This window comes from Protopterus annectens, chromosome 17.part0 (genome assembly GCF_019279795.1).
Source record: "Protopterus annectens isolate FY-2018-M chromosome 17.part0, PAN1.0, whole genome shotgun sequence".
Lineage (NCBI taxonomy): Eukaryota > Metazoa > Chordata > Ceratodontiformes > Protopteridae > Protopterus > Protopterus annectens.
Window position 1 is genome coordinate 274,854,565 of NC_056751.1, and position 27,859 is coordinate 274,882,423.

The following is a 27,859-nucleotide window of genomic DNA, read 5'->3' on the forward strand; positions in this document are numbered from 1 at the left end:
TCATGTGATTTTTAGAGAGTGCATTTAATGTTTTTTAGTACAGATGTAACTTGGTCTGAAGAAGTTCCATAAGTGGGATGAAAGTGCTTACTGGTTACTTCATTGGTTATTGTTTACAGAAGTATTTTATTTTAGTAGTGTGTTTATTGTAGTTTTTGAGACAGTTTGTGTGTTTTATTTGATTTTTTGTGTGGTCCAGTTCATTTTTTGTTTTTGAGGCTTTTATATAAGATTAATACAAGATCTGTAACTCCAGCAACTTTCTGAGTTTATATTAATAGTTTATATTTTTGTAAAATCATGTCACCCTTGGTAAAGTCATATGGTTTTTAGAAAGTGTATTTAATAGTTTTTAGTATGCCTGTAACTTGGTCTGAAAAAGTTCCATAAGTAGGATGAAAGTGCTTACCAGTTACTTCATCGGTTATTGTTTACAAAAGTAGATTATTTTAGTAGTGGCTTTATTATATTTTTTGCCACAGTTTGTTTTATTTGATTTTTTTGTGTGGTCCAGTTCATTTTTGTGTTTGAGGCTTTTATATAAGATTAATATAAACTCTGCTACTTTAGCAACTTTCTGAGTTTATAAGAGCAATATTTAAAATCTGTCCCTATTTTTGAGACTTTGTCCCCCAATGTTGTCAGGCTTTTTCCAGATTTCTTGCACTAAGAGATTGAGAGGTATGATGGTCAGATATGCCTGAAGTCTCTGTATGGATTGAACAGACTCATATGGTTCAGAAGTGAAGGCCAAAGACTTGCAATAATAAACCCAGGCATATTTTAGTGATATTGAAACATACTTATTTATTTTATTTTATTTATTTATTTAAATTTGTTGACCGGGAGTGTCCGACTGAACGTAGGTCCATTTTCAGCGGAGGCCCGGGGAGAAAAGCTCCACAGTTAAAATAAACAGACAGTATTTACATTATATTACATAGTGATTAACAATTTACATAGCAATTACTTACAACATATTTACAGATGAGGAACATAGCACATCAGTGGACAACTAGAATCTTTATCTGTGAAGTGCATACCAGACATAAACAAATGTTACAAGAAGAAGAAGTTTGTGCTGTATAATAAGTACTAGCTTATGAGCATCTGAGCTTGCTATAATCAAGGTAGTTAGTGGAGTGGAAAGAAAGGTAGTGGTTGGATGGGGTGGATGATATTAGAGTGGGAGTTGCAAGGGCATAGCCAGCATGTTTTTAGTTGCGCTTTTAGTAAAGTTTTGAAGTGGGTGCATGATGGTATGGAGGTAATTGTGGGTGGGAGTGAGTTCCATAATTTGGCTATGGTGCAAGATAATAGTGCTTCACCAGCAGAGTTATTGGCTTTAGTGATCTGCAAGTAATTTTTGCTGCTGGATCTTAGTGGTCTGGTGGTGCAATAGGGTTGGAGTAGATTCTGGAGGGATGGGACATTTAGTGGATGTTTTACTAGTTTGTGGGCGAGTGAGAGTTGATACCACTGAAGGAGGTGAGGGAGTTCAAGCCAGCCCAGTTCAGCAAGTGAGAGACAGTGGTGACTATGGTAGGATGCCCCTGTGGCGAATTTGGCGACATTTTTCCAGACTTGTTGAAAGGAAAATCTTCACTATGGTCTGGAAACCTGGAATGATCTGAAAAGTTGGGATAACAGGATCTTTATAGAAAGTGCCTTTTAGGGTGTGGTTATTCCTGACTATTAAACTGCATAGACAACAAAATATTAGACAGACTAATTTATCCAGCATATTTCAAGGTGCAGCTATGATTTGGGAAAAAGTTCTCTTAAACTTTTGAGAAGTCAGTCAGTTCCTGACAGACTGAGCTTTAGACAAAACACAATGGATGGAATATGAGTAACCCTCTATAGAAGTGGAGAGAACTAAATCAGGTAAGGAACCAATGACAACAAATAAATATCCAGGAAACAGAGTGATCTTTCTGATTTTTGCACACAAGCTGTCTCAGCAAATAAAAATTAATGATTTGGACTTGGACAGTCCTTCCTATTTATCTGTGGTATACAGTAAAACTGTAAGCTTGTACAGAGAAATTTATTTAGTAATGAAAAGTATCATTAGAATATTCATTAGTGGGACAAAATTTGTTTCAAGACTATTTTTATGGGTAAAGAATTTAAATTAGAAAACTGCATGTAAATGTATATTTATTCCATAACTTTAGCAAAAGGTTTAATAACTGCACCAACCAAAGGCTGTGAGAGATCAGTAACCTATATGAGGAAGCTTCTTACTTGTAACTCTTAGCAGAAAAATATGATGCAGAATTTCCTAGCAAAGCAGCATACAGATAACGAGCTCAGAAAAGCATATGTTTCCAGAGGTTTCAACCATGGTATGTTATCTAAATGTCTTGTAATAAGAATGACTGGTGGATTTATGGATATGGGGAGAATATATTGCTTTTTTATTTCTGAAGCACAATGATAAGGCACCATGACATAAAACTGACAATAATTAGACAACCTAGTAGTCAGTTGTCATTGGCATTTATACAGTAACAGCTCATTGTTATTCAGAAATGAGCATGCTGATAGGACAGCACAGTCTATGACAGTTGTAAAATGAGCATATGCCAATAGAAAAAAGTCTGGTCGCTGAAATACCATTGAGCAAAGAGACTTTTGACTGGCATATGCTTAGAGAACAGAGCAAATTACAAAACATATCAGGCACATTCTGCAATCAGAATGTACCTGATTTTCATTGTATTTCTGCACTGCCCCTTCTAAAATCTTTGCAGATAAAAATAAATAAATAAACAAATAGCAGTGGAGAGTCTCTTTTCTCAGTTACTTCTCCTGCACTGCACTGATATACTGTACAAGCCTGGGAATATAGGTTCCATATGCATGCACAGTACATCAGTTAACAAGAATGAATACTACAGCACCCTTATACAAAGATATTATTTAAGAAAGATGATACATTTCTTTCTTAAATAATGTAATTGTATAATATTAATAATCCACTCCTGTTTGTGGGTACATCACAATTTACCCAGAGATGGCTTTGTTCAATCCTTTGGGCTTCACCCTCATGGTCAAACCGCTGCCAGTTGGTAAATTCTGATATTCCCATGCACATTCATGGCTTCTTGCTTAAATGTTAAAGATGACTAGATGGCACAGATAAACATTATACAAAAGGATTATAAGGTAAATGTGCAATAATTTCATGACTGAAAGCTTTGTAGTATGTGGCCTCAGAAAATTGGACTGAAGCACAAGTGCTCTTACTCTTATATTTAGAAGGGAGCAGTGTCTATCTAATAAATAAAACAGTATCTCAACTACTACTTTGAGATGCTGTTAGATATTTTTGATTGGTCACTAAAATAAAACTGATTTTGTATATTTAAGTTAATGTTTATAATAGGTCCAATTCCAAAAGACTTGATGTTATTATAGGTGATGTACATTGGAGTAAGTGTGTTTTATAGATAGACTTACATTGGAGTAAGTCACTTATTCTGAGCACAAGTCATTTGGAATCTTGCCCGATGTATATAGCTTACAAAATGACTATTAGTTTATTCTGATTGACATTAATTTAGGTGCTACTGTTAAAATCAATGAAACTAATACAGATTCAGAGAACTAATAAATGTGATAGGACAGCGGTGAAGTAATAATAGGAAAATAATGAGTTTTAGGAAGTTAAACTGATGCCCCAGAGAATATTCATTATGAAATTTCTTTGATGTTAACATGAGAAATTTAAAATTAATCTTGTAGAACATGAATAGGATATTAAATCCGCAGAAGTGGAGGAGGGCATTTCAATAAGTTAACAGAGATCAGGGGTGATATATATCTAAGACAGGAGATGAAACTAAATATAATCAGCATGAGACATTAAAATGTAGGTGCAAGAGATGAGCCTTTTCATTATTAAGCAAAATACAAGAAAGGGAGAAGTATGTGACAGCAGACGGCACATTTCTTATTGAGGGTCAGTCAGTATCTCAAGAGAGTAGGTAAAGAGGAATAAAGGGAGCCTATCATGGCATAAGAATAGTAATCTTTTTCATGCATGCTCCCCTGGGCTTTATTGCAATGGAGTTTAATATAATGATTCCGATCTTAAATTTTCAACACTGAACATTGTTTTTTTCTGGGTACTGGAATGTAATGACTGCAAATAAAGATGTGAATAAGACCACAAGGAAGAACTGAAAAACTAGGATCATTAAATTTGCTTGGCGCTATGTAGCAAGTGTAGTATTAGTGGATGCTGCAAATCATTTAGACTCCAACTTAACATTTGTACATATATCCAGTAAAATTAGACCCTCTGTACAGTTGGGTAGAACTTATATTTTATGGAGTATATATCTTCATGAAATAAGGTATTGAAGTCACATCGCCATTATTATCAGAACTGACTCATTTTGTTATCTCCAAAAGAAAAAAAAAGTTTGGAAGTTTCCAGAATACTATCAGCACCAGAAAACATTTGAACTCTGGAAAGGTGGACTTTTTTGACAAGCATGCATATAACTAGTTGTGAAAGGAAGAGACTTTATGAGATATTTAGGATTATATGAAAAGTGTAGTAGTAGATAAAAATCAAATGTTAAAAAACAAAGGATTGGTTGATTAATGTGACATTAGATAGCGGGATGAAGGAAATAAGACAGCTATATGATAAAAAGAACAAGGAAATGAATACAGATGAGCAGGAACGCTCTGTAAAAGGAAGAAGAGATATAAGAAATAATGTATACCAAGAGAAAATTTAATAGGGATGGTATTAAAGATTGTTGGTTCAGAGACTTTCCAAGATACCAATATATGCTAGCTATTAGATTAAGGCAGAAGGAGGTTCCAAACAGAAAACATATTACTTAGTATCTGTGCAGACAACATAGCAAATCTTAAAATTGGTTGACATACTGGGAGGAGTTTAGAATGCATTTTGCTGTTATATATAAAGGGTAGGAAAGTAAGCCACATTCATTAACGCATACACAACGGGTGCACAATATGTATTCAAGAAAAGCCCTACCACTTTTTATTGCTTTCTAGTCAATCATAAAGATTTAACTAAGTATACATATAGTCTACATTTTGTGGTAATCATGATGAATCTCTATCAGTATTTAAAGCTGGAAGAAAATCATTAGGAAAACTACAATTATAAGGAAGAAGGTGTAAGTTATACCTGTGTTGTCTATTCACTCGGAATGGTGTACACTTAGTGTAGACATTACTGAATCCCAGGGAGTATCTTATAATGGGACAAGAGGATGGATGAACCCTTAGTTAATATAAATCTTCCACAGTTAAGTTTTGGCCAAGTGGAAGAATTAACAAAATGCTCTCAATAAACAAGAAACAAGAAGTGAATAAACTAAACCAGGATAAGACTCCATGGATGGCTGGATTATCAAATGTTTTGTTGAAATGGGTTGGACTAAAGTAATATGATTCTCTAGCTTCAATCTTTAATGAGATGTTATCCACAGGACAGATATATGACTCTTGGAAGCAGGTCACTATGGCAATGATATACAAAAAGTATATAGAAAAAGACTATCCATTGTCATAGAGACCAATCTCAATTTTTAATCATGATTATAAATTGTTATAGCCTTAATGGCAGGTTAAGGAAAGTAATTCCCTAATTAATACATCTGGATCAAATATGGAGGACCCATGAAGTAATTTGGAAAAGTTATTTAAGATTATTCATACTTTTGATAAATTTCAGGTTACAGCATAAACAGAGGAAAAACAAAAGCTATAATGTTAAATAAAAATCATACTTTAAATATGATCACTTAATATTTATAACTTTGGAGGGGAAACATATTTAGGGTATAGTTTTGTCCCACAGAAAAACCTTCAATTCTTAAGAAATAAAATCACTACCTGTGTAGAATGCAATTGGATGTCCAAAAATTGGAAGATACTGCAGTTTGAGTTAGATCCAAACTTTCAGGCAATAGCACTATTTATTTTGCCTCTGTGGTTATGTGTATTTCAAGCTTTGCCATGGTGGTCTCCTCAGATGTATTTAAAAGCAATTAAAAACCTAATAATGGATTTTAACTTGGAGGAGAAGCCGAGGATCCCCTGGGATTGATTAGTTAAGTGGTCAGATCTGAAGTGGACTTGGACATTCTGATATACAGAAATATTTTGAGGCAGCCAATAGTTCTACTCTAGCAAAATGGAATATTATAAGGCAAAATGGAAATTGATATTCCTTACCCTATAGATATAACTTAGAGACACTAAGGGCTATATGGTACAAGATGCTAGCTCAAAGTAATACTGTGAAACATTTTAGACCTACATTTTTTACAGCAACAGGGACACTGAAGTATGAAATGGTGTCTCCATGGACAAATTATTCACTGACAACAAATAGCAGTTTCTTTAATGAGAGAGATGGGACAGCTGGTAGAAACTGAAAATCTACTTTGAATAAACAATGTGATCAGTAAAGCTGGGAGAAAAAAATGGGTGGACTGGGAAGGAGCAAATGGAGATTATAAAAGGAGGCTTAATGCTGGCATAAGAAGGGCTAACCATATGGGCTATGAGGATGCCAGTGTATACAGATACTACCACTCATAAACCTTGGCTTGTGGATGTAGACATAAGAGATAGTTCATACATAAATTAGGTAAAGCAATTGATTTCTGAAGCCTATAAACACCTCCAGCAAGTGAATAGTAAAGCCATGAACAGTAGGAGGGCCAAATGGGAAGAGGACTTCAAAGGATTTCTGCATGCCACAATAGGAATATTTAGAATCTCTGTTTAGAAATGTCTTCCCAAATATTGTATATGCTATTTAAGCTGCAGCACATGCTCACCATGACCACAGGGTTTTGCTGAAGATGTAGATTACCAATGGAGGGATCATACGGCAGTATCTTTTCTGATTTTGGAAAATCACAACTCTCTAAAAATCAGATTCAAGAATTAGTAAACATTGCCCTGAAGAAAGAAATAAAAATTACCAAAAATTCTTTTTCTACTGGGTACAGACCCAAATGTACATAATCTCCCAATTCAGGCCTCTGCATTATTTATTATAGCAAATATAGCATAGAAAGCAATTGCAATGAAATGAAAATTGGACAGCATTCAAAATTAGAGATAATGATAGACCTGATAGCTTACATCAGGAAGGCAAGGGATTATAGGTTCATAGGTTCATAGGTTCATACTAGGCTATCTGCCCTAGGGCATTTATAAGCCTAGCCAGAATGTGTTTGGCTTTCGCCACCCATTTTAAATTAATTTTGCTATGCCCTTTTTTTGAGGTTATAGGTTCATAGGTTCATACTAGGCTATCTGCCCTAGGGCATTTATAAGCCTAGCCAGAATGTGTTTGGATTAACATGGAAAAAGTTGGCAAAACATATTAAAAGCTATTGGGGATTGTTGCAAAGGGCCACAAAAGCAGTGACTAGGTGAAAAATAAAAATAAAAGAAGAAAGGGAATTTTGGTACAATAGGTGTTTGCATAGAAAGAAATAACATCACTCTCACTGTTCATAGAGAAAATAACATGTGAAGAACTTAAAAGGCGCACTAGGTTATGTTTGGTTTTGTGAAAAGTAGAAACTGCTAATAGTGAATCAATTATTTGTTCCAGTTCAAAAAGTTTAATTTTGTTTGGTCTTATCAAAAATCCTTAAGAATTATTATAATTGTTTTAATTTATTTTACTTTCTTTTTAATTGTTTCTATATGTATGGGAATGCACTGAAATTTATTAACAATGTCTGCTTCTAAAGAATAATGCATAAAAAGTGGGCATTAAAAAGAAATAAAATCCTGTCCTGTGGTGTTCTGATACCTCTGCCAGCAAGTGAAGAACCATAAAACACCCACTCAGGTTAAAAATACTACACTGAGAAAAACAGACACTGTTTTTGTGGACTTTATTGTATTATTATTTGATTTAAGTGACATTTTGATGTATGCATGTTTTTTTTTTTCTGAGAAAAAATGTACCCTGCCATTCATTAGTTTGTACAGTTTATGTCAATTTCACAGGAGTTTTTATTTTCTTGGCAATATACAAGAAGCATAGAACCACAGACAGCAATTCTCATGCATACACAAAAATATATATACACAGACATACAAAAATAGGGTGTAGATGAAAAAAAAATCAGAAAATCAGAGCTTAAGAGCAGTACGAGATACTTACAGAACTTTAAGTATATTTTTTAGTCAGAAAAGTTCTTAAGGAAGATGTATTTTTCCTAAATCCAGAGCATAATTGTGGTGTATCATCTAACATGTGCTGCAATATGCTTTTGAAACTAAATAGCCATACTTTGGAAGAAAAATGAATACAAAATAAAAATGAAAGGGCTTATTGTTTGTACCATCAAACATGCTAACACATGCTATGTACTGCATGGACAAGCACTGATTTTCCTTGTGCAGAAACTGTTTTCTTCCTCGTTATTTCTGTGAATCCTAAGGTGCAGTAAAGTAAATCTGAATCATTCAAAGACCCTCTTATTTAGGATTACGTCTTGCTGTACTGAGCCACAGATCACTAATTAAGACTAGGCAAAGGGGGTGACTTCCCTAAGTGCATGCTTCTAGGGAGTATAACAAGCACATGATTTTTTAAAACACAGATTAGGTTTATTGGCTTGTAGGACTTTTAAGTCTGTTTATCAATACATGTTTGACAGGCAATGATTTTTCAGTTTAAATATGTTTTCGGTGTGTTTTTAAATTGTATCCATATACATATGAATTTTAAAAAATCAATTAAGCGAAATGTTGTTTGAAATAATTGTTTTTAACAAATGTACAACTCACATGTGAGCCTAAAAGGTTGGCTAAACTTTTGCTTTAAGAAAGCTGCTTATCCAATTTTTCAATTAAGGACTATATGGTATAAAAAGTGTGGAGTGGTATGGGCTTTATCTGATGAAGTTGTATTACCAACGAAAACGTGATTTCAGTGGTGTAACGTTAATAAAGGATTTTGGTTATAGAGGAGTACGGTTTCCTGTTTGTTCGGTACATCGGGTTTGTTTGCCTTATTGTGTAGTTGGCTTCTCCCAGGTGGTTCTCCCTGCCTGATTGCTGTTATTTTCGTGGTATCTTGTGCAGAAACTGTTTTCTTCCTCGTTATTTCTGTGAATCCTAAGGTGCAGTAAAGTAAATCTGAATCATTCAAAGACCCTCTTATTTAGGATTGCGTCTTGCTGTACTGAGCCACAGATCACTAATTAAGACTAGGCATAGGGGGTGACTTCCCTAAGTGCATGCTTCTAGGGAGTATAACCTCAGCTGGCAGTGGTGTGGTAGTGGGGTATCAACACTGGTTGATGCATAAAACATTGCTCATTGCACATGAATGGAAGTGACCCAAATTTGCTAAAGATGCTATTGAGGCAGCCAGTTAACTGACTCTTCCCATGGGTGAGATTTCTTATATATCACTGTTCTGGGCTGCATGTGGCTGATGCAGTGTGCTTGTGTGCAGTGTACTGGGCCATCTCTTTTGCAATGCATTGCACAAGTAATTGTGGTTCAGTTGCTTATCTATGTTATATACCACCCCTTGTTCATAAGATGCCAGGCTGCAAATTTTTTGCAGTTTACACCTTCAGTTGGATGCCCATAAATTACTGTCTATGCTTGAAATGTAGTATGTGAGTCACATGTTGGTGAACTAGTGTAGAACCTTCATTTGTGCAACAGGTCCATCTGTGAACTGTACATAGTTCTTGCATGTCATCTGTACCATACCCCAGTTCTATGCTCAATCTTTCTGTGAGCCCAGGGACTGAACAATAATGCTTTTATGTTTGCTAATTAAGTGCCAGAGAATATGTTGATATAATTTATTTCATGATCAATAGGAAAATTAAATCATATTTAAATCTAAGTTTTTTTTTTCATCTTAGCATACATACAAAGACTTCATCAGAGTAAAGTACTGTAAAAGTACTCTGACAATGTCTTTGTATGCATGCTAAGATAAAAGCGCTCAGTCATTTTAAAGTCTGTATTTATTAAACATTTAGTTGTCAGTTGGTCAGTCCTGGTTTCTGTCTGTTTTTTGGTCAGTTAGTGTGTTTTTGTGTCAAATTAGGATACATTTTCATTTTATAGATGATTATAGTCTTATTTATGGAAAGGTGAACTGAATTTTTTAGATTTTAAGGATTTTATTGACGTTTCTGCTATTTGTCTGACTTTTACATTTGTTCAGAAAATCAAACTATATTTTCAACTATACTTATTAAAATGAGCACAAATGATAAAATGGGCATACCAATACATTTTAATACAGTTAAAAGTACACTTCTTTACATTCTGCCAATATACACTTACAAAGACTGTTACTGGGTTAGAAGCTTTGAGTGGGTATAATATTCTCTAATCACTATGAGAAAGTTGAAGGTCATGCCTCACAGATTCTTTTTTTTTTATTTTAATGGTATCCAGTGTATTCTGATGAAAGCACATAGAAGTATATTTTCTAGCGAACAGATAAAACTGAGGCATGTGGTGGTCCTAGAATGAGGACTCTTAGGAACCACTGGTTGTTTTAAAGATTGTGATTTACATACATCTAACAATATACATATATATATATATATATATATATATATATATATATATGCACACACACACACTATATATATATATATATATATATATATATATATATATATATATATATTTTTTTTTTTTTTTTTTTTTCTCAGACTTTAACAGTGGATGCTTAAAGGTCTTTTAAATAGTTTAGAAGATATATGTGCTCATTTAAAATATATGAATAATAATACATTTTGATGATATAATTTATTGTGTCAGTGGCTTCTACAGTAAAATATTCAAGCACTGAATTAATTTTAATTATGATACATTGTCTAATTTGGTAAACACCCAAGCAGTCATTTGGGTATTGGATACATTTCTTAGACATTTTCTGACTAGCTAAATAAATATTGTAATTTCATAGTTGTGGCTGATCTTTTATCCACTTTTTTGTGGTGTTTGGATACAATAATACCATGTTTCCAAAAGAAATTAAAGAAAATGACCACTGATGTCAAGAAGTGATCAAAACAAGTAATGGCGTATTAATATAAGTATTATTTATAACCGTTTATTGTTTATGCATTCTTATTCTTCACAGTACTTGAAATTAATGTACATCTTTGAAATGGAGTTGAGCTACAGCTTCCACTAAAGACTGATATATTGATCTTATTTACTAATAGTTATGATCCCATTACATGCACACACACAGATATATATATATATATATATATATATATATATATATATATATATATATGTATAAATATATATATATATATATATATATATATATATATATATATATATATATATATACATACACATAGCGGATATAAAACGTGTACACATCCCTGCTAAAATGCCAGGGTTTTCTGATATAAAAAAAATGAGACCACAATAAATTATTTCAAAACTTTTCCCACCTTTAATGTGACCTATAATCTGTACAATTCAATTAAAAAAACAACTAAATCTGTAAGGGGAAAAATATAAAAAAATAAAAAATTTATAATACGCCGGTTGCATAAGTGTGCACACCCTTAAACTAATATTTTGTTGAAGCAACTTTTGATTTAATTACAGCATTTGGTCTTCTTGGGTAGGAGTTTATCAGCATGGAACATCCTGACTTGGCAATATTTGCTCACTCTTCCTTGCAAAAGTGCTCCAATTTTGTCAGATTGTGAGGGCATCTCTTGTGCACACCCATCTTCAGGTCACACCACAGATTTTGTATTGGATTTAGGTCTGGGCTCTGGCTGGACCATTCCAAAACTTTAATTTTCTTCTGGTGAAGCCATTCTTTTGTTGATTTGGATGTATGCTTGGGGTCATTGTTATGTTGAAAGGTGAAATTGCTCTTCATAATCAGCTTTCTAGCAGACAGCTAAAGGTTTTGGGCCAAACGTGACTGGTATTTGGAACTGTTGATAATTCACTCTACCTTGACTAAAGCCCCAGTTGTAGCTGTTGAAAAGAAACCCCAAAGCATGATACTGCCACCACCATGCTTCATCGTGGAGGTGGTGTTCTTTCGGTGATGCAAAGTGTTGTTTTTGCACCAAACGTACCTTTTGGAATTGTGGCCAAAAAGTTCAACCTTGGTTTCATCAGACCATAACACATTTTCCCACATGCTCTTGGGATACTTGATGTATTGTTTTGCAAATTTTAGTAAGGCCTGGATGTTTTTCTGTGTAAGAAATGCCTTCTGTCTTGTACCCCTACCCCATAGTCCAGACATATGGAGAAGACGGGAGATTGTTGTCACATGTAGTACACAACCAGTACTTGCCAGAAATTCCTGCAGCTCCTTTAGTGCTGCTGTAGGTCTCTTAGCAGCCTCCCTGACCAGTTTTTGTCTTGTCTTTTAATCAATTTTGGAGGGACGTCCAGTTCTTTGCAACATCACTGTTGTCCCATATTTTCTTCACTTTTTGATGATTGTCTTCACTGTGTTCCATGGTATATCCATTGCTGTGGAAATGTTTATGTACCCTTCTCCTGACTGATACCTTTCAACAATGAGATCCTTTTGATTTTTTGTAAGCTGTCTGCGAACCATGGCTTTTGCTGTAGCAGGCAACTGAGTTAATGTCTGGAAAATCCTACTAGGACAGCTGAACTTTATTTGGGGTTAATCAGAGTCTCTTTAATTGATGGCAGGTGTGTATCCAAGAAGACTGAATGCTGTAATTAAATCAAAAGGTGCTTCAACAGAGCATTAGTTTAAGGGTATGCACACACATCAAAGTACTAGTTTAAGGGTGTGCAAACTTATGCAACCAGCATATTGTACATTTTTTATTTTTTATATTTTTTCCCCTAACAGATGTGTTTGTTTTTCAATTGACTTGTACAGGTTATAGGTCACATTAAAGGTGGGAAAAGTTTTGAAATGACTTATTGTGGTCTCATTTTTTTTTATCACAAAAACCTAGCATTTTAACAGGGGTGTGTATACTTTTTGTATCCACTGTATAACTATTTATATGTATATATACTGGCTGATAAATTTAGCTCTAACATTACCCTTTCTCTCCTCTGTCTATGCCTCAAGATATATATGAAACTGGCTTGCTTCCAGCTATCACACAAGAGCAAGTACTAAAAGTGCTATCAAAAGCCTAAAATACTTTACAAATTAGTCCTGACAATATCCCCAGATGCATATTTAATAGCATAAAGTATGATATAACCACACTCCAAACAACACTGTTCAATTTCAGCCTCCATATAAGTTTTGTACCAAGCGAATGGAGAACAGCTGTAGTCATTTCCCTGAAATTCCATGTTATAGGCAGGACCTTCCACAGACTGAGATAATTACCTACCCAGAAGTTTGAACAGCGTCATATGCAAAACCATGGAAAGATTTATAATAGAACTAATTAGGCAGAACATAGGGAACCTCAAACACCAGACCTGTCTCACTTTGGATTAATCTTAGATCATGCTTACTCAACGTAGTGGATTTTTTTGAAAAGGTTCCCAAAGCATTGGATTAGGACAAAATGGAACACACCACATACCTTGACCAGGCCAATGCTTTTGACACAATTCTCCACGTAGGCATAGTAGAAAAGATAAATAAACTGGAAATATCCCCCTATGTCACCTGTCGGATTGCCAACTGGCTCTCAGATAGGTAGCAGGGAGTCAAAATAAGGGAAGTTATCTCCACACAAAGACCAGATACCAGGGAAGTTCCCCCCATGGTTCTATGCCTCTCCTGTTTGGTATATACATTTCTGAAGTAAAAGCAACTACCAAATGGCTCTGGCTGACTAAGTCTGAAGATGACTTTAAGCTAAGTGCAGTCCCTTAGTCCCCAAATGACTTTGCTATTCTGCAAGAAGGTTTTACCCAATAAATAACTGCTGGCAAAATCACAGAGTAAAACTAAATGCTACAAAATCATTATTGTATCTTTTTGAAATCCATCTAACCCAGGGAACTACCACATTTGCAAAATGTCCCCCCTAAAAGCTGAACCAGAGGCTCAAGATTTGGGATCTATTGTGGATAGTGACCTCATTTTGATCAACATGTGTCCATTACTGTAAGAAAATACTTCTCACTGCTTATACACAAAGGGATTCTGTCATTATCTAGGGATGCCATTGCCCCCCCCCCCCACTTGCTCACCCATCAGTTGGCCGGTCATTAGCAGAGATAAAGACTGATGAGAACACTTCATATTACAATGAACAGTTGATATTATTGTTAAAGTTAGCAACCTTTGCAAGTCTGTGTCTTTCCTTCCTGAAACTGACTACCTCCTAAATTTGCTGTACAGATCCATACATGAGTTGGTAACTCGCTTCTGCCAGACACTTTAAAATATATCAAGTGAAAAGTGTCCATTACAGGCCTTAACAAAAATGTACTCAAGATAAACACTATATAATCAGGAAGGAAATTGAATTATTGTCTGGGAAATTATCAAGTGTGCTGCAATGTTTCATCACTACAGAAAGGACATATTCACCTTCTGCAAAAAAAGAAAAAAAAAGAAATGCTTACGTATATTAGCCATGCAGCCATGCATTATGGGGAATCAAACGGAAAGAAGAATAAAAGGATCTACTTTAGCAAACTGACATAGCATAATACTGAAATTTAGAATGCAGAGACGAAAACATTGTAAATGAACTTTAACAAATGTGAACAATATCAAAAATGTTAAAAATCAAAAATCGAATATGCATGTCTGGAAGCACCATGAAGGTTTTGAATGAACATCATGTTGGACTTAGAAAAACATGTTCTTAAGGTAAGCATAATATGTAAGAGAAACATTTTACATGTTTAATGGAATGGTTCTTAATAGAAATCATGGTAGAATGAGGAAAGGGAAATTTACACTTTTAACCACTGTAGTGTGATCTCGAAATTTGTATATATAATCTGCAGGGGGTGTGAAGTGCAGGGGGACTTGTGCCCCTGCAAAAATGTTTAAAAAGTAAATATATTTTTTATTGATGTGTTTTAATGTGTAAGTTATTTGTTTGATTTCAGGTCTATCTCCTTGGTACCTCCGGACATGCATATTAGGTTGTGGACTTTTAACATTTTTGCCATTTTTAACATTTGTTAAAGTTCATTTGCGATCTTTTTGTCTCAGTATATAAAATTTTAGTATTATGCTGTTTTGATCTACTGAAGTAGATCTGTCTAAAATACAAGAATGCTTTCATAAAACGTTATACATACATATACAGGTGTAAAGAACATTGGTTTCCATTATATCTACACAACTGAGAAGAAAAGAGAACATAATCTTAGTCAGGTGCAGCAGAAATCAGCATGTCTAAATAAAGATGCTCATGAGTAGAAAACATATTTATTATTCAAATAATAAATTAATTCCTGCAGTAAATGTTCTGTGATGAACAGATGGATGCCATTAAAATACGTCAATATAGTCTAATGCGGTATTACAATAAAAAAGAAAAAAAAAACATACATGCATACAGATAAATCACAGATAGGTATTACAAACATTAATCCATACTGCAATAAAGAAGTTATTCATCTATATAACTTAAGAGCCAATTACTTTAAAGTTCCATCCAGAATGCAGTTAACAGTTAAGAGGCCACTAAGGAACCCTATAAAAGTAAATAGTTGTTCATTTTTGTAAACAAAAAAAGTATATTTTGCAAGCATGTAGGACTCCTTGTCTCCATCTATCTTTCTCTCTCTTCCCCATTTTTAAACATATGTGCACTTACTGGGGGTTGGGGATCAGCATAATGATTAAGGTGTTTGCCTCACAGATAAGAGGTACAGAATTTAATTCTCACTAAGCAAAATTAGCTTAAAAAGTTGCCCAAGGGTAGCTAGCTATAAACATATAAAAGACCAGTCAGGATGTCCATATAAGAACAGCCTCAGATTCATATATAAAGCCATACAGCTGTTTCTATGCTACTGCTACAAAGCTGTTTGGAGTGTACATTGTTTTAAATGTTCTCAGATTATCCTGTATAAACTCGCAGAAGTTGAAATTAAAACAAGTCTTTACATATGTAAGCCTTCCACAACACACTCCTATATGTGTTATAACCTATTTTATGTGCATGAAGATAAGCAAATTTGTTTTCCGCATTACAGTGCAAGACACAGATTTTAACTAATCCACTTCATTCATTCATGCTTAGCCACTTTTCATCTAGGTTAACTTATGCGTTTTGCCGATTGTGCTTGAACTTATGTGAAGCTTGGGACTAAGAACACCACACTAATACTCAACTAACAACTTCATAAGCTTAAAGTGATGTGCACTGTTAGCTACAGGTAATGCTGTTTTAACATTATGTTTATTTCTCTCTGCATATAATAAAAACAACTACCATAACATTCATTACCATAACATTCAAGATGGGGCATTAAGAGTTACCATCTGCCTGCTAAAAAAACAAGCATAATATAAATTGAATTTGTAAGTGAGATCAGACTATAGGATGAACATTTTGTGTGTTTTTGTACGGTTTTAATAATGCCATTGCCATGACGTGACACAATGAAAGGGGATGTTTAGAACTGCTAATTATAATTACCAATATAAATTGTTATATGAAAGGGAGATGCCATTGATAGACTTCTGAGATGATGCCAACAAGAAAAGGTGCCTGACATTTTGTGTAATTTAACCAGAAATTGAATCAAGGATAGTTTTAACACCTTACTTAACATATCTTGTCAAATATACCCCACAGTGTAGCTATTGCCATTTCCACAGTTTCATATACCAAATTAATACATTTTCATCAAGCATGAACAAGTAACTATCAACAGGAATTCAGCAAGCAGGTGAGTGTTTTGGCTTATTTTTAGTACACTATAAGGTCCTTAAGTGCTGTCATGTACATTTTTAAGTCTTATTTTCTCTTCTCAACTGACAGCTGTTTTTTTATGTACATACCAAATCTGGAGTTCAGCATCTTCAACAAGCACATCAGTACTATGCACTGCTAGACATTTATCAAGGAAGGATTTTGAGTTATAACTGAATATTACTAAACATTTCATTATGAAATCAGTTTATATCTTCCAAAATAGTGCTGACAGCTCCTACATTGGTAAGCATTTGAAAGTTACTTCTAACATAGCTGACATCATTGCTTACCTCTTTATCTATGGATTGGTCGTTGTAATCACCCCAGTCCAGTACTTACGTAATAAGGCCTTTGTCCAAACTTTTACACACAGACTAAACTTCATTTAGAGAGAGAGAGATGAGATTTTACAACAGATGTAACATAATTAATGTTAAAGTCATAATCATCAGAAGAATTTCATTAAGAAATAAGAGACAAATCAAGTCTAAAATGAATTTTTTTTTTATTTTAAAGTACAAGCACGCTTGAAGTATTTTGAATTTTTTTAAAACAATATACATTTAACCATGTGCAGCCAGAACAGACTGAACAGCAACATTTCAGGTGGGAAAAATTTGAAAAAAAAAATAGAATGTGATCCATTTTTCAAAATGCATCAATGTATCTCATCAAGATAAAAACATTGATAGGACCAAGCCATTAGCAAGGCAGCAAGGCAACACACTACATACTGAGTTGTGACCTTAATACTGCTAGGCTAGGAAATTACAGTGTGTCCATGGGTGGAGCAGTTGTTGTTGTCCACCATACCTTTACACAAGTATATATACATACCTACCTTTATATATATATATATATATATATATATATATATATGTGTGTGTGTGTGTGTGTGTGTGTGTGTGTGTGTGTGTATGTACATGTGTGTCTATGTGTGTACATATGGCTATATGTGTGAGTGTTATATGATTTGCCACCGCACACATTTATTGCATTTTTAAATTTTGGAAGTTTGTCAAATTAAGCACTGGTTGAACTTTAGGAGATTGATAGATAATTCAGGATGACTTTCTTCTATTAGCAGTTGAACGACTCTGGATTTAACATATTTATTTTACAGGGATATGGAGGCTCATGGTGTGTGTGTGTGTGTGTGTGTGTGTGTGTGTGTGTGCAGCGGGGACAGAGCCTCCCATTTAAAGCTGTTTTTGGTGACTGCATTTGTGATCACATTAAGATTATTTAAGGTAACAAATCCAATGACTGATGAGGATGTTTGGTGCTTTGTGATTTGATCAATCTCACCAGTGATTATTCCTTATATTGTCATGTGTGTGTGTGAATATAAATATATATATATACATGTATATATACAAACATATATGTATATCTATATATATATATATATATATATATATATATATATATATATATATATATACACATATATATATATATATATATATATATATATATATATACATACACATATATATATATATATATATATATATATATATATACACACCTATATGTACTGAATATACTCTAACCCACTAATATCAACAGACATATAGCCAACACAATATTGTCTTCTAGGCAAAACATTTAGAATATTAAAAACCTGCTATTAAATAATGACATCAACAAACTACAACATTCCCCACTTCTTAAAAAACTATATTTTTATTAGCATAAAGACATTCATTTGCATAAAACAGAAATAAATAATTTCCTTCATCCATTTTTTTCAGGAGGGAAAGCTTCCCACACCCCTTGAATTATATGTACCAACTCCATGATCATACCAACTCAAAAAAGCAGAAATTCCCCACAAGAAGGGAATCATTGCTGTCACAAATTTAAAAGTCACACTGGCATTAATTTAATGGACAAAAAAAAGAACACAGGCTCCGATCTGGCTAGAATAACTCCAAAAAAGTTTAATGTGAAGCGCTTTTCATTTTCCACCTTTGGAAGATTTCATCAGACAAAAGAAAAAAAAAACTTCATACACAGTTTTAAAATGAAAAAGGCGCCAAAGCAAAGCACAGTAATTGAATTCAGCCACCATTCAATTAATTAATTAAATACAAACTAAAGTTAAATAATTAAAAGTATTCTGCATCAAAAAACTTTTTCTTGTGTTAAAAAAGCTCATGTCAGCAAAATAAGATCATTCATTTAAAACTTCTGTTTAAAACTTTCATTTAAAAAAAAAAACAAAATGCAAAACTGTACTCTAACATAAAGTACAGAAATACTGAATGAAAAGCATAACTGTAGGAAAACGTAATTTTAAATATATGTTTGGAGTATAAAAGAAGAAAGGAACATAATAATAATAAGTATAAAATGAGTACAAATATAACAACAGACTACATTCAGTATTTCTGTACTTTATGTTAGAGTACAGTTTTGCATTTTTTTTAATGAAAGTTTTAAACGGAAGTTTTAAATGAATGATCTTATTTTGCTGACATGAGCTTTTTTAACACAAGAAAAAGGTTTTTGATGCAGAACACTTTTAATCATTTAACTTAGTATTTAATTAGTTATTTGAATGGTGGCTGAATTCAGTTACTGTGCTTTGCTTTGGCGCCTTTTTCATTTTAAAACTGTGTATGAAGTTTTTTTTTCTTTTGTCTGATGAAGTCTTCCAAAGGTGGAAGATGAAAAGTGCTTCACATTAAACTTTTTTTGGAGTTATTCTAGCCAGATTGGAGCCTGTGTTGCTTTTTTCATTTTGGAGAGTTTGTTGTTCCAGTTATTTTCAAGCATTTATTAATTTAATTGACAATATGAATTAAAAGAAGGAAATCATTGTCTGTGCACACTTGGATATCACACCTGCAATAATTTCCAACAAAAATGCAACTTTCCATTCATTTTTTCCTTTACTAACATTAAGTAGCAGTGTATCTATGTAGGAGCTATATAAGATATGAGACTTTTGATTTTTATAATTTGAACATTAGTATGTTTAGTTTAAGGGTTTTAATCAAAAGAAGTGTTACAACAAAAAAAAAAAAAAGAAAAGGAAAACAATTTTTCTGATTGGTTAAAATAAAAATAAATTTAAAAAAAATGTTGGAATAATGGTACTGTTAGTGAAAGAGTTTTAGTACCCTAATGTTTATGCCGTGGGCAGAGGTTGTGGTAAGGTTAGGATTAGCACACATAACGAGGCACCTTACTCATGTGTCCAACCCAGCCTTACTGCAACCCTTGGCCCTAATCTCAGACTCCAATACTAGCAAAATGCACACCCTTCCCCTAATGCTACTACTTCAAGAGACAGAAAAAGACACGCACACACACACACACACACACACACACACACACACACACACACACACACACACACACACACACACACACACACACACACACACACACACACGCACATAATCATACCTAAAAAATACAAAAATTGTCTCCTTACCTAGCGTTTCCCGTAGCTCTAACCCACAAATCCTCACATAGGCATACACATACAGAAAGACAGACACGCACAAAATAACACAAACTCAACATACATCTATCCCATGCACTAGGCCTTACTCTAACCCTAATCTGCACACACACACACACACACAAAGCCAATGTCAAATTTCCATTACAAATTTAAGTTTCAGCATCACTATCCACTCCTATTTCCATTTAATAATCCTAAATTAATCTACGTCATGATAAGATAAATGTGACCATTTGATCAAATTTACCTCACAATGTGTGTGTGTATGTGTGCAAATATATGTATGTATATATGTATGTATAAATATATATGGGTTGGAGACAGTGGCATTGACAAAAAGGCAGGAGTTTGAGCTGGATGTGGCAGAATTAAAGATGTTAACATTTGCACTGGGTGTGAAGAGGGTGGACAAGATTAGGAATAAGTATATTAGAGGGCCAGTCCAGGTTGGAAGGCCAGAGAGGCAAGATTATGTTGGTTTGGACATGTGCTGAGGAGGGATGCTGAGTATATTGAAAAAAAAGATGCTAAGGATGAAGCTACCAGGTAACAGGAAAAGTGGAAGGCCTAAGATAAGGTTTATGGATTTGGTGAGAGAGGACATGCAGGTGGTTGGTGTGACAGAGCAAGATGCAGAGGACAGGAAGAAATGGAAACAGGTGCTCTGCTGTGGCGACCCCTAACGGGAACAGCTGAAAGAAGATGATGATGATAAAATCCCTTTGTTATTTCACCAACACTGATTAAAGAGGCAGTTAATGTATACATAGGAAACTGTTACCCATTTTTCTACATTGACATATTGAGTTAGTCAGTCAGCTGAACATTCAAGGACAGCAGTTTGATTGAAAATCTCTTAACAATCTGTCCCACAATAAAACTGAATACAATCAAAATGTGAGGGGGCCAATATATTCAACCATAGTTAACTCCATAATACAGCTGCAAAACTTGTTGTAAAGTCACATGAGACTGTATTTAAATGAGATCATGGATACTGCTTGACAACGTTTAATTTGGAAGTCCTTACACTGTTTGGGATCTATGGCAGAAAAACACTCTTTTCATGTTGGTTGTAATAGAATTGGGCCTGACCAAAATACTCGTTAATTGAAAATTTGGGGTATGTATGTGATAATCCAATTGTGAATTAGAAGGCAGAAATGTATCTTTGTAGAAAAAGACAATGTTTGACTTTTTGATTAATTAGGATTAATTAGAGCTTATACTGGAGCCAAAGCAAGTACTCAGGTGAGAAACAGTGACAAGTTCTAACAGACAAAACCAGAAGAAGCAATTTTGATAATTGTGATGAGGTTATATTTATTAAAATTCCAAACTGGAACATTTTTGTCAGCAGTCTCAGTTGTAGTTTATTTCTTTCCCTAAAGGATGTCCTAGTCTCTGGCTGATATGAAGGATCACAACCTTGATACACTGGTCAAAGTTTAAATTGTGATCAAGAAATACTCCATGAAATTTTATATAGTTATCATCGTCTAGAGTGACTCCATCTTCAGTTACAATTTGTAAAAAAAAATATATATATATATATATATATATATATATATATATATATATAGATATATACACACACACACACACACACACACACACACACACACATATGAGTCTACTTTGTTTCACTGAATCTCATTTCACGGAATTTCATTTTACTCCCACCACTTTACTGAAAACACAAATTACTGAAATCTCATTTCACTGAATCGAATGTAGTATATATGACTCTGTGTAGAGCACTGTAAGGCAGTAAAACGTATATGCCCTTTTCCCCACTGTAGTGCAATCTTGGAGTTAGCATATATAATTAGGGGGTGTGGGGGGGGGGTACTTGTTTGTTTTAGATTGTATTTTACCAAAAACTTCAAAACAATACATTTTAAGCAATAGACATGCATAGTTGCAAAATCAATGACTAACTCTCTCTAGAAGACAATATGTACTCAAACTAAGTGGGGGTCTACACCCCCCACATGCCATAACTATTTATGCTAACTCCAGGATCGCACTACAGTGGGGAAAAGGGCATATACTTTTTACTTGCCTTATAGTACTCCACACAGTGCCATATATACTAACTGCAGTTCAGTAAAATGAGATTCAGTGAAATGAGTTTTCAGTAATTTCAGTTTTCGGTGAAGTGGTCGAGGTGAAATGAAATTCAGTGAAATGAGATTCAACAAAACAAAGCAGACCCATATATATATATATATATATATATACATATATATATATATATATATATATGGGTCTACTTCTGTTTGTTGAAATTATACTTTATCAAACAACAGAAGTACAAACCCATTTCAGTGAAACTGCATTTAAGCAAAAATGCACTTTCGTGAATTACACTTTACCAATGCACAAAACCGCACATAAAGCAAAATACAAACACATGTTTGTAGGGGGCCAAGCCCCGCCCTGCATCCCCCATGTGGGGATCTGCTCCTCTCACACCCCCGCTACTTAAATATACTAACTCTGAGATCGCACTACAGTGGGGAACAGGCTATATTCCCTTACCTCCATATGTACCATAAAGTGTAATTCATGAAAGTACATTTTTACTTAAAAGCACTTTTGCTGAAGTCGTTTAGTATTTCTGTTCTTCAATAAAGTGTAATTTCATTGAACAGAATAAGACCCATGCGCGCACACACACACACACACACACACACACACACACACACATACACATATGATTGAGTTGATGTGTTCACATCTCTTAATTTTCACAGAGAAAACGTATGAAAATTGCATGGTAAGGTCAGAAACCATAGTGAGAATTCAAAAGAATTTTATTTTAATAGCATCACAGAAGGTGACCACACTCACGATTTTAAAATAGTTTAAAATATAGGGATAATACTAAGGTGGGACAAAAAAGAAAGGAACATTTTTACGGCTTGGGAAATCTGTAGTAATTTTCCACATGGTGAGAATGTTTACTTCTCAAAATGAACAGCCAATAAGGAAATATTCATCTAGAATCAGTTAGCATCAAAGGTTTTGAGTACAAGTTTTTGAATCTACAAAACTTAACTCATCAACATAGCTTGTGGTTGCAACTGATGTTGGTCAAAGTCATCAGGTTTACAGTAGCACTATATCCTTTGACCATCAAGATCAACACAAGTTTTACTTGTTTTTATTGGAAGCCATATTTCACAGTCATTTATATTTCTTTTATGTTTTTAATGATTTTACCTACAGAGATACAATGCTTGCTTTAGCTTTTATGGCTTTCTTTCATTCCTACTTATATACCACCTAGTAGAATAATCTGACACCTGCATGCAATGTTAGGTGATAACCCATTTGATTTACACATTCTAAGAGGAAATGCAAGCCACTGCAGTGCTGATAATTATTCTATTATTTTATGTCTTTACGTTAATTTGAGTGTGTTGGTGCATATTTTTATGAGACTGATTGGCTGTTTGTACTTATAATTATTGTGAACAGTTTTATTGATAGTAGATCTGTTAAAGGGTCCTTGGCACCCGAAAGCGCTCATCTCTTAATATTTGAAAATATTGTGAACAGTTTTATTGATAGTAGACCTGATAAAGGGTCCTTGGTTCCCAAAAGCGCTCATCTCTTAATATATGTATTTTAAAGTTTTTAGTTTATTAAAGTTCCTGCTGTGGTATTACTCTCTTGTTTTATAGTTCTTGAATACACATTGTTCTTGAGAGGAATTCTACTGGTCTGCTTTGTGCTTTTTGGTATATCCTTAAATATTTCCATCATTTTTATCATGCTCAGTCATTTTTAAACTTGAGTTTCTGAGGAGGATCCTATGATTCTACCAGAAGTGCGAAGAGTTATAAACAATTCAGTATGCAAATGTTATGTTTATTAGGTGTCCAGATTTTTGGCTAGCTGTACCTTGTTTTCAAGACCCTTTGTACCGATTTTAAAAAATCTGCCATTTCAGAGGTATGACTGCACCACAACTTGATTTCAAAGATGTTAACAGTTTTTTACTTTATTTTTCCGTGCAGTATACCACTGTTCTTGGCTCTGTTGTGCTGTCTGCAAATTAATAGGAAAAATTTCGCCAGGCATCAGGGAACTCTCTCTACTCTTTTCAGTAGGTGCCGTGGGATTTTTCACATCGACCACAGCTTTGACAGACTCAAGCAAATGGGGTCTCAGTTTAGCACTCTTCTAATGCTGCACTGCAGTGTCAGCAATTCATCTACCAGGTGTGGGAATAGAACTCATTGCCTTCTGCTTCATAGGCAAGTGTGCTATCTGTTGTACTACTAACACTGCTACCTAAAGGTTTATATGTATAACCTGAAAATACAAAAAATCACAAACAGTTGCCTCAGAGAACTGCTACAGTCTATAATATCCTTTCAAAAGATCGTCTTCATTTTTATATTAGACAATGTAACTGAAAACCAAGTAAACAATGTCTGTTCAATAATATAGCAAAGCACCTCAGGCAAACGTTCCTCAGTATAATAAAGTATAATATCCCAATGTAGAAAATGAAGCTAAACTATAGAATAGCACCTTGGTTAACTCTTACAACTAAACAAACAATGACCTATAGAGATGGTGCCTGGAGAAAATATCAATACCTCAAAATTGACAGGACTATAAGACTACAGAAAGAAGTAAAAAGTAAAGAAATACTGTTGATGTACACTTCATTCAAACAAGGTAAATACACCATCCTAAGTAACTTCCAAATGAAACAATCCCTGTAACTATTCATAAAAAACACTTTTGTCATTAATTTGCATCAAATCTTAGTGGACCAAGATGAAAAAAAAATAAATAAAATATCAAAGAAACTTAAACCTGTATGTCTAGCATGAGAGAGCCTCCCAGCAGAATATGTAAATATAGCAGCAAAATCTATAAATTATCCAGCTGCAGTTCATATTAGCAGATCTGTATAAACATCTCTCTCTCTCTTTCTCTGTGTGTGTATATATATATATATATATATATATATATACACACATATATATATATATATATATAGTATGTGTGTGTGTGTATGTATGTATATATATATATATATATATATATATATATACACACACACATATATATATATATATATATATATATATATATATATATATATATATATGTATATAGTGAGAGACTTGTGTGACAGAGTTGTATGACATATCATCAAAGGTAGCTTTGACTGAAACAAAAAGCAATAAGTTAAAATGACTTTGATCAAAAAGCCATTTTGTTGAAAACATTCTTTGGAATGTATGCACCATAAAAAGCTTTTTTGCAGGGGGCAAGCAACCATCACTTGGGGAAATCTGCCTACACACTTCCTAAATTATATATGCTAAGTCCACAGCAGCACATCTGTGATGAAAAGTAGAAACTGCCACATACAGTGCATCAGTGCTGGTGCACAAACTCAAACATCTGCAAATCTCGGGTAAAACGTGACACTGGGCATCACCAATCCACACAAAGTCTTCTAAATTACACACCTAACAACTTCAATGATCAAACTGAACACCAACAATGTCATATATAGACTTCTGCAGTTTTAAATTAAAAGTACATTCAGTCATTTTAACCTATTGTTTTTTTTCTTTCTATCAAAGCTTTCTTTGATGATATACTATGGAACCATAATATATATATATATATATATATATATATATATATATATATATATATATATATGTAGACACACACGCACACATATGTATACAACTCTCTCTCTCTCTCTCTCTCTATATATATATATATATATATATATAAACGCTAGGTAGGTGTGTGTGTTATGTTGTGTTTGTGTATGTTGTTTAGTGCAGTTAGGTAGGTGTATGTGTGTGGGTGTATGGTCGCGATTGTGCTATTCGCAGTTTTGCGTGTTCGGGTATGTGGGTGTTTGACTATTCAGTCTCAAAATACTAAAATTCGATATTTCAGTATTTCAAGATTGTCTAGTGAATCTATATACACATACACACACACTCACACACACACACACACACACACACACATATATATATATATATATATATATATATATATATATATATATACATATACATATCCTCTACTGATCTCATACTGATTTGAGCAGGCAGTACACAAGCACTGCAGCAGTTTAGAAGCTCCCTTGCTGATTTTAACTAATTAGGGGTCCAGATCTGTTCATCAAATTCACAATTTATCAAAAGACAAATGCTCATGCACAGTTTTGCAAAAGTGCTTTTTCAACGAAAATGCACTTTTGCGAAACAGAAATAAAAAAGTTTAAAAAAATTGCAAAAGGCTGTTGGTGAGATCATGGCACAGTGAGGATAAGGGAATATTCCCTTTTCCCCACTATAGTGGAATCTCAGAGTGAGAATATAAAAGTAGGGGGGTATGGTGGGCACAGCCCCCCACATGGGGATGCAAGGGGGCCTGCTCCCCTGCATAAACGTGATTACTATTTTTTTTTTAAGTTTGTCAATTTTTTTATTTTTTTATTACTGTTTTGCGAAAGTGCATTTTCTGTGAAAAAGCACTTTTGCGAAACTGTGTGTGAGCGTTTGTGTTTCAGTAAATAGTGATTTCGGTAAATAGTCCTAGATCCCTAATGAGTATATTAGGTAAACATTTACTCTAGTTAGTAGCCATTAACAATTGGAGTCTTTCAGTGTGCTATACTTTCCTCTCTTCTTTTCAATATGTTTATCAATACTATGCATGAGACAGCAACCAATTATAAACTTGCTTAATATGTGGCTCATTCATCATTCATTTGCTCAGATTCAGCCCTCCAGAAACTCCAGGTCACAACACAAAACACTTTTCATATAAAGGAGAACATCCCATTTGAAACCACATATTTATACAACACACATAATCCACAGTATTGCAATTGATGCTATTATAGGTCAGAAACTTAGGTTTAATCACCACACATATTATTTTATACATAAACCAGTAAAACCTAGGAATGTTGTATAATTCAGAAATGTTTCTAACAAGAGTAATCCTGGCAAACAACAGCAAATACAGTTTCTGCAGTCTGCTATCTCAAAACCATACTGATATTCAGAAAAACATCACAAACATCACTTGAAAAAGGAGAGCAAAGTGTTACAAAACAGATAAGTTTGCAGCCAACCTTTTAAATAGAACATATCAATGCACAGCACTCCAAAAGCTAAAATGGTTTAAAACTTCAGCTGCCTGGAATTTTCATAGCGTAAGACAATACACAATATTATACATAAGCTGAGCAAATATCCCTCATTGCATCTTATATGCAACTATAATTTTTCATGACATCTAAGTCCAAGAATTAAGATTTAAGGCTCTTCTAATCAATACCTAGACTCATGCTAAATAGTCTATCTTGTTAAATTTCGGAATTACCTATATGTATAAGATAAGAACAAGGCATTTTTCTTATCCTTGGAATTGCCAGTGCATGAATTGCTAAATGAAT